Below are 7,906 nucleotides of genomic sequence, written 5' to 3'. Positions count from 1 at the left end.
AAAGTAGACCTGCTGGTATCCAGCCTGAGCTGCCGGGCAAAATTCAAATTCCCCGGAAGTTCAGGCAGGGTTCACCCAGCCTATTATTACACAGTAAAAGAGACAAATGTAGGATATTTAGTAATACAAACAAAACAATAAATAAATGCATTGTCTTATCGTCCCTCACATAAACATAAGAATCATGGTCAGAAAGCTGACATGTTTTCTGACTCAGTTGTGCTGCTACTGTAAGTAAGAGGAGTATACTATCAGACTAAATCATTTTGGTTTACAAATAATTTTGTTGGTTTACAAATAATTTGGTTTACAAATAATTTGGTTTACAAATTATAGTGAAACAAACCCATCATAGAAACAGATCCTTACAAATTGTTGGATGTTCATACTCATTAAGGTGTGTCATTGTGGTACTGTATGTTGCCCTATTTACCTGAGCAGATTTGTATAATAGTGGAAAATAGATTAAGTTAGCATGTTATTTCAGTGTCACTTCGAACATCTAGGTTTTTTTTGGGCAATCAATCTACCTAACACGTAACCGGTCTATTGGCCTTCAGGGGAAATCAAGTCATTTCATTTTTTTCATATTGAATCACACTAGTTTCTGGGTGTTGTTCTGAAAATCACACCATGACTCTCATCAGAATGGATCTTTGCTTTGAGTTGATCAATTTGTGCTGCTTACGTAACTGCTGTTGGAGACATTTCACCAAAAGAAAAAAAATAGTCACAAGGAGAGTGGAATGTAAGAAGATCAGTATCCCAGACAGCTTGTATAGCTGTTAAAAGGATTTGCAATTTGTCTGGATGAAATGATTATAGACCCTTCCAATCTGTTCCTAAAATTGATCAGACTTTAGCATGGTGGTTAACAAAATGTTGGCTTTAAAACTCATTCTTTACTTTTTTTGTTTGACACCAAGTTACCATTAGCTCGGTGTTGTTTTCTGTGCTGCCAGAAGTGCCTGAGGAACGCACATGTTTGTTTCTCTTGTGTTCTTCATACCTGAGTTGGAGATCTGCTGAAAATATTCAGTGGCCTGAACTTCTATATTCCTCTTCAGGGCCTGTCCTATGTTATTCTAGGCCGGGGAGCAACATCACTCGCCGCCACCCCCATCATCATCATCATCATCATCATCATCATCGTCATCACGCACCTCCCCCCCACCCCACCCCCCAAACACACACACATTTGCATGCCTGCATCACGACTGCGACCACCACCAACACCGGTAGCCTAGGCCTATTCACGCACCAGCATGCCAAACAGCTGTGTGTGAGGTGAGCACAGACCACTATAAGACACTGCAACCAATTCAGATCAATTGATTAAAATTATTTAGGTCAACCATACAATTGCAAGTGGCATGCATGTCTAATCATCATAAACATTCTACTGTAAATATGTGTTTTACCTCTTGTGTGAGGCCCTTGAATGTCCTGTGTTTGTGATAGAAGCACCACAAGGAATATCAAGCTCCCTGACAGAATTTCCAGTCAAGGCTTTCTGAGGGCCTCCAGCAGCGATTTGAGGGTCTTAACATTTGAAATAATTTTGCCCATTTTCCCTATAAATTTTGAATTGTGAGTGACATATTGAGTTATTTAGCTTGTGGTTGTTTGTCAGTGCATTAACAAGGGGTTGTGAAAAATGGCTAGCTTTTCATCTGTCTCATCTTTCATTTGAACCATAACTTTTCATCTGGAGGTCAGCCATCTTTCCGTGCAAGAGAGGCTAGTGGAATTATATGTGAAACTGCATTGTTGTGATCTTTCATCACCAGTTTAAATGACCCTCAAATCCGTAACACTTTGTGTTGTTTCTGGTATTATACCTTGCAGATAAGAGAGACAGTAAGGGGGACAATGTGTGGCAGGTCCTACATGAAAGCACAGACGGTAGTTGGAGTCACGTGTTGCGGTTTGCGTTGGGGTGGGGCGACAGGAGGCACCATGCATACTCACACACACAGCACATTGGCAGTGTACACAGGTTTCTACAGACACACACACACACACACACACACACACACACACACTGTCCAGGCACAAGTGCCACATGCAGACATGCATGCAAACAGCATACTCCCAATTGCAGGATTATAGGGCATGGAAAGAACTACAACTTGAGAAATGTGCTTTATTTTCTTTGCATAGCTGGTAGCAGTCATACTTTGAACTGCAGTACCTGCAGTTTTCAGATTCAGAATCTTTAGCTTAAAGGATTTTGAAGTAAGATTTACCTGGATTTATACCAAATATTAGAGGCCAGTCAATTATATTGAGTGTTGAAGACATTTGTCATGAATGCCAGGCAATAACATTTTCTGCTGAACTGGCTTTATGATATTGAAATGAAGAGGCATTTTATAATCAGAGTCTTCTGTTTGGAAGTGAAACAGCATCTGCTATTATTGTCTTTAAACTGTTCCAAGTCACATCTTAAGACTCTGCTTAATTGCAGCAGACAAGACACAGTCTTGTTTGATGTTTTTAAAGAGTTGTGTTTTGTCTCGAAGTTGCTTGCTTTCATACCATCCAATAGCTCAGTCAAAGCAAACTCTTTGTCCGACCCATTTATTTATAACTCACTTAACCTTCTTAGTGACCTGCCAAGTGGAGAATTTACCTAAAAAGGATTCTGTATGATACTGTCTTTTGTAATAACAAAAAAAAGAAAAGATGATTAAGTATTATTTATTGTGTTGTGTTTAGACATTTACGACCACATTTTATTTGGCAGATACGTTATCAAAAGTGATGTAAGAGGCAGGCGGAATACACAAGCACAGTCAGTTACGAGAACAAATTCAAATTTAATGTGGCCTGACACAAGCAATACAATTGTGGGATAGTCAGAAAGTGAAGTTCACATTGAGCAGCTATAAACTTGTACAGTACAGTACATGTATACATGCTGCTAGGGCTTTTATGCCTTTAATCAGACAGGATAGTATAGAGAGACAGGAAGTGAGTAGGAGAGAGAGTTGGGGTGGAATCCAGAAAGGACCACGGGGCAGGAATCGAACCCGGGTCGCCGGCGTGCAGTGCAGGTGCCCCAGCCAGTCGTGCCGCAGCTGAGGCCACCAGCTATATTTCTGAAGAATATCTGTGCAGAAGGCTGCACATCTTTTGAAATCAAATACGACTTAAAGTTAAGTTCATAAAGTAACTTTCTTTGCTTTCATTTGACTCCCAATCAACGCACACTGGTAAAAATGGCTTTACATCAGACTTCTGGAAAGTTCAGAAATGCAAAACAGAATTTTAATCATGTGCTAAAATATGTGATTAATCGTGATTAACTATAGAGATTCAGCAATTTATCACGATTAAAAACAAATAAATGTTTGACAGCCCTAGTAGATACAACGTTATTGTCATTGTGCAGGCTTTGACCCTTATGTTCATGCCAAGACTATTCAGAGGAAAAACTCACTTCTTTCACATTTTAGAAATGATGTTATTAACTTTGCCAGTAGTATTGTTATGACCTCAAAATGATGTTAACTTGTAGCCAAGACATTTCCATCCCATAATTGCTGAAGGTTTGGGTTTTCTGTTCAAGCTCAGTGCTGAACGGGGAAATACCCAAGTCAGTTTGGAGCTCAAACACCTATACAGCAATTCATGTTGGACATGGAATTGAACATGGTGCCATTGACCCAAATGTGCAGCGTAGGTTTGCAGGACTTGGACGAGGGTGATGTGATGGCTCATTTCTAGTCTCAATAGGTTTTCCATAGTGAAGTGCATCACAGCTGGCCAGGATGTGCCTGTCTGTGGAAAGCGGCCACCATTGTGTCAGCGTGAAATTATAATAATTCAGTAAATGTCAGCAAATAATGATACCTTTGAGAGCGCTATATAATGTAGTGAATCCACAGAGCTCAGAAAACGGCACCGACAAAAATCCTCCTCGCCACCCTTTCAATTATTCTTGTTCCCTCTGACTCTGAGTTCATTGCCTCATATTGTTAAAGAGGCAGGTGTTGAGTATACCCCTCGGCTGTCCACTCCGACAGTGCTGTGATTAAGTTTGAATCTTGAGTGCCAAGGTTAATGAATTAGGTCATGTTCTTGACTCCTTGCTGAGACTAGAATGAACCATCTTTGTCAGTGTGCATAAAGGATAAGGCCTCCTCGAAGACTGTTCTGTGTATTGTTTTTGTTTACATTTTTGAAATTGTGTCATGATATACATATAACTATAACTGATATCCACTCTCCATTTTTAAATGTAATAGACTAAGGAAGGAAAGAAAGAGAGCAAACGAATTGAAGGAATTTTGTTTCATGATTTTTACACGATTTTAAGGAGGCAATTGAAAATGACATTATCATGTTTTTTAGACAAAGTGAAGAATGAACCCAAATTGGATCCATATTAGAGAAAAGCCAACACAAAAGCAAACAGAAAAAAACCCAAATATTAAAAACAAACATTAAAAACCAAGGCAACCGTCTTGGTGGTAAAAGTGCAAATATGACTGAAAATGAAAGCAGGCAGTTGAGGTTGAGCCATCTCTGTGTGTGACCACGGCACTGTGTATTGTTAACACACATCTGTGCCCACTGCTAACGAGCACGTCTGTGGGGCAAAACAAAGGACACAGACAGCATCCTCTCACATGGCTGTGAATAAACAAACATATAAAATACTCATAACAACATAAACAAAACATTTTTTCATGGCCTGAATAGAGTCAACAAAAAAAAATCATAACACAGCTTGTCTAAACCACTCATTGAAACCAATCAGAGTCCCCCCACCCCACCACCCCTTAATTTCAAATTGCGTTTTGAAAGAAAAAAAATAACCCTTTTGAATATTTGTCAAATGGAGCAAGCCATTGTTTTGACTAAATGCATTTAAAGAGCTCAACAGCGACTTGCTGTAGCCTCTATAATAATATCTGCTTGTAGGACAGGCGCCATGGCCATTGTTAGCTGGAGGTTTGACTCTTACCTCATTGGAAAGCCCTAGTTTGAGCAATCCCTGAATGTTCCGGGTGGCCTAGGTCAGTGTTTTTCAACCTTTTTTGAGCCAAGGCACACTTTTTTCATTGAAAAAATCCTGAGGCACACCACCAGCCGAAAATGTTAAATAAAATGAAATTTTATGGAAAATGGAATTAAATAAAAATCTGTAGCCCGCATTAATGATATCAAGTCATTCTTGTCAAAGTGTCTTGAATAGGAATCAAATGAACACAAAGAAAATTATTTCTATTCACTCTTTTTTAGACCACTTAGGTGAAATTGGATAATTTCCCACGGCACACCTAGCAATGTGTCACGGCACACTAGTGTGCCACGGCACAGTGGTTGAAAAACACTGGCCTAGGTGATGTCATTTGGGTCATAAATGTGCATTTAAAAGCTCTTAGATAGGGTTCATTTGGAGCTGATCATTATCATGTGTAAAAGGTGTATCATTTTCTTTCCAGTCAGTTTAGATGAAACAAGCCGTTTCCATGCAGGAGAAGAAGATATATTTCAGATGTCGTTGAAAACAACTCTGTCTGACACCTATTGCATTTGACAGACTCTGGCTTTGTTATTATGTAGCAGAACAACATGATGTTACATAGAGTTCAATTGTAGTTCACCTAATCATCTTATGTATCATCACAATGGAAAGTTAGAGGGATATTGTCAGAGTATACCCTGGCTACTATGACTTGAAGGTAGGCTAACACTGCAGGAGAAACAAGACATGACTGAAATAGAATATTTGGATGACTTAATGTGGATAGTATGGTCACAATGCTTTTTGGAACAGGTGCTCATTTGGTGTGTGGGCTGTCACCATGGCAGATGTGTTTTTAACACAGTCTTGGTGCATGTTTGTCAGCCAACCAAACCAGCATCCACAGAGCTCGCTGGTTAACTTCAGCTGAAGCTCAGACTGTGGGACCACCCTTGCAGCAGATCTCTCTCTGTATACAGAACATTTAAAACACATCCTGACATCCTGAGTGAGGTCAAAAACAAAACATGTGAAATCAAATTAGTACTCACACAAGAGGGGCTGTTTCCGCTTACACACCTGGAATCTGACAGAATTAGCAGCTTAAGATTCACAGTGGACTGTCGCCAATCAACAGCATTCCCTGGGAAATGAGCCGACATGATTTGTAATGATTGCTATGAATGTGGGGATCAGATAAGGCTATGCTGTAGTTGTGCAATTCTCCTGCATTCTGTAATTTCACCAGAAGAATTATCTCATTTTCACTACCATTTGACCTCATTTACGTTTTTTAAATGTCTATTTACAGAGCCATTGATTTTATATGTTTATTTTGATGTTACTGACTTTCAGGAGTAGTAGCATTGGTGTATTTTCTGATGACTGTGGCATCACTTTTGCATAGTTGACAGTAGTCTCACTATGACTCACAGTGATTAATTAACGATTTTGTAGAATGGGTGTTACCCATAGATTTATTTAGTTAATATGTTAATATGTTTTTTGTGTCTTTTAACTTGCATAAAACACTGTCCTGCGGCTTATACACAATGTGGCTTATATGCAGGAAATTACTGTAGCGCTGTACCTGCCTGACTCGCCGGAATCCTCCTTTAAGCTAGCCTCACTTCTCTGGGACCTAGTCTAGAGCACAAACAAGTTAGCACATTTCCCAAAAACCCAAACATTGTGTCATCCTGCTGAGATTTTTCTGGGACTATCTGTGACCCTTTAATGAGGATTATCCCACAACATAGACAAACAAATCCCATCAGACAGTGATGCAATGGTCACTGACTGATCGTCCTTTTAAGGCCTGTCAAGTTCTGCATCCTTTCTTTCATGCACCAGCCAGTCTACAGGCCAGCTTGATGGTGTCAGCGCTGCTTATTGACAGGATGGATTTTTGTCAGTTTCTGTGTGCTGAAAGTGAAGAGTTGCATTGCAAACATGAGCAGTTCCTGAGAAGAAAGCATGTGTCAAAGAGCACACTGTATGTATACGCTGAGGAGGTCATTTTGACACTGAGGCGCTGGACTACTGAGTTAAGTGAATTGTTGGCTGTTTGAGTAGGCATGACTAATTCAATTGACCACTTGAAAATGAAATATTTACATTTTTTTGCAAAAAGCATTCTACCATCACAGATTGTTTGTGTCTGTACTTGTTAGTATCTTCTTTCTTGTTCCGGATGCAATTATATAACCATACAGGAGGGATTCTTCAACTGTTATTCCTTTAGAGGCTCAGCATGTTAGTGGCTACGTCAGTAAAAGACCTCACAGATGCTGGCTATTTTACAAGAAACCAAATGAAGGTCTGCACCTTTTGTTTTCACAGGCTCATGTACTCTTGTTCTACACAGTTCAATTGTAGATCCAGGCTGACTGAGGTGCTTTCGGTTCTTGAATAATGATCCACAGTTGCAGCTTCTTTATCATCGTCCTCAACCCAAAAAAGAGCAGATAATCAAAAGGCATTCATTCAAAATACATGTACCTGTCCTGTGTATATAAAAATTATACCTGTATCTTTGATTGTCTAATAAAACCCAGGTGCTGTGGGAAGGCAGAGAAATCAGAGAAATCCCAGTGTAGCTGTTAGCATCGGCACAGTGAGTGAAGTAAAGTGCAGGTGGCCGGACATAGCGTCAGTGCTAAAAGAACACCACCCATGGAACAGCAGGCAACAAGACATGCAGACTCCTCTTGCATCCAGTTAACTCCTGATGTGGTCATCACTGGCAGGGGCACATTGACATTTTACGGTTCCCGTTTAATAGATTTTTTTTTCTTTTCTCCGCAGTTCACTTTTGCAGTAACACAGCAGTGGTCCACCAAGTGTTGAAAGCTTCCCTCAAGGGGCTGCTTATGGTCTGTTCTTATGAATTAGCATCCTGTTCTAAAGGACAATGGGCGATTGCAG

This window comes from Sardina pilchardus, chromosome 12 (genome assembly GCF_963854185.1).
Source record: "Sardina pilchardus chromosome 12, fSarPil1.1, whole genome shotgun sequence".
Classification (NCBI taxonomy): domain Eukaryota; kingdom Metazoa; phylum Chordata; class Actinopteri; order Clupeiformes; family Clupeidae; genus Sardina; species Sardina pilchardus.
Note: the sequence above shows the minus strand (reverse complement) of the source record.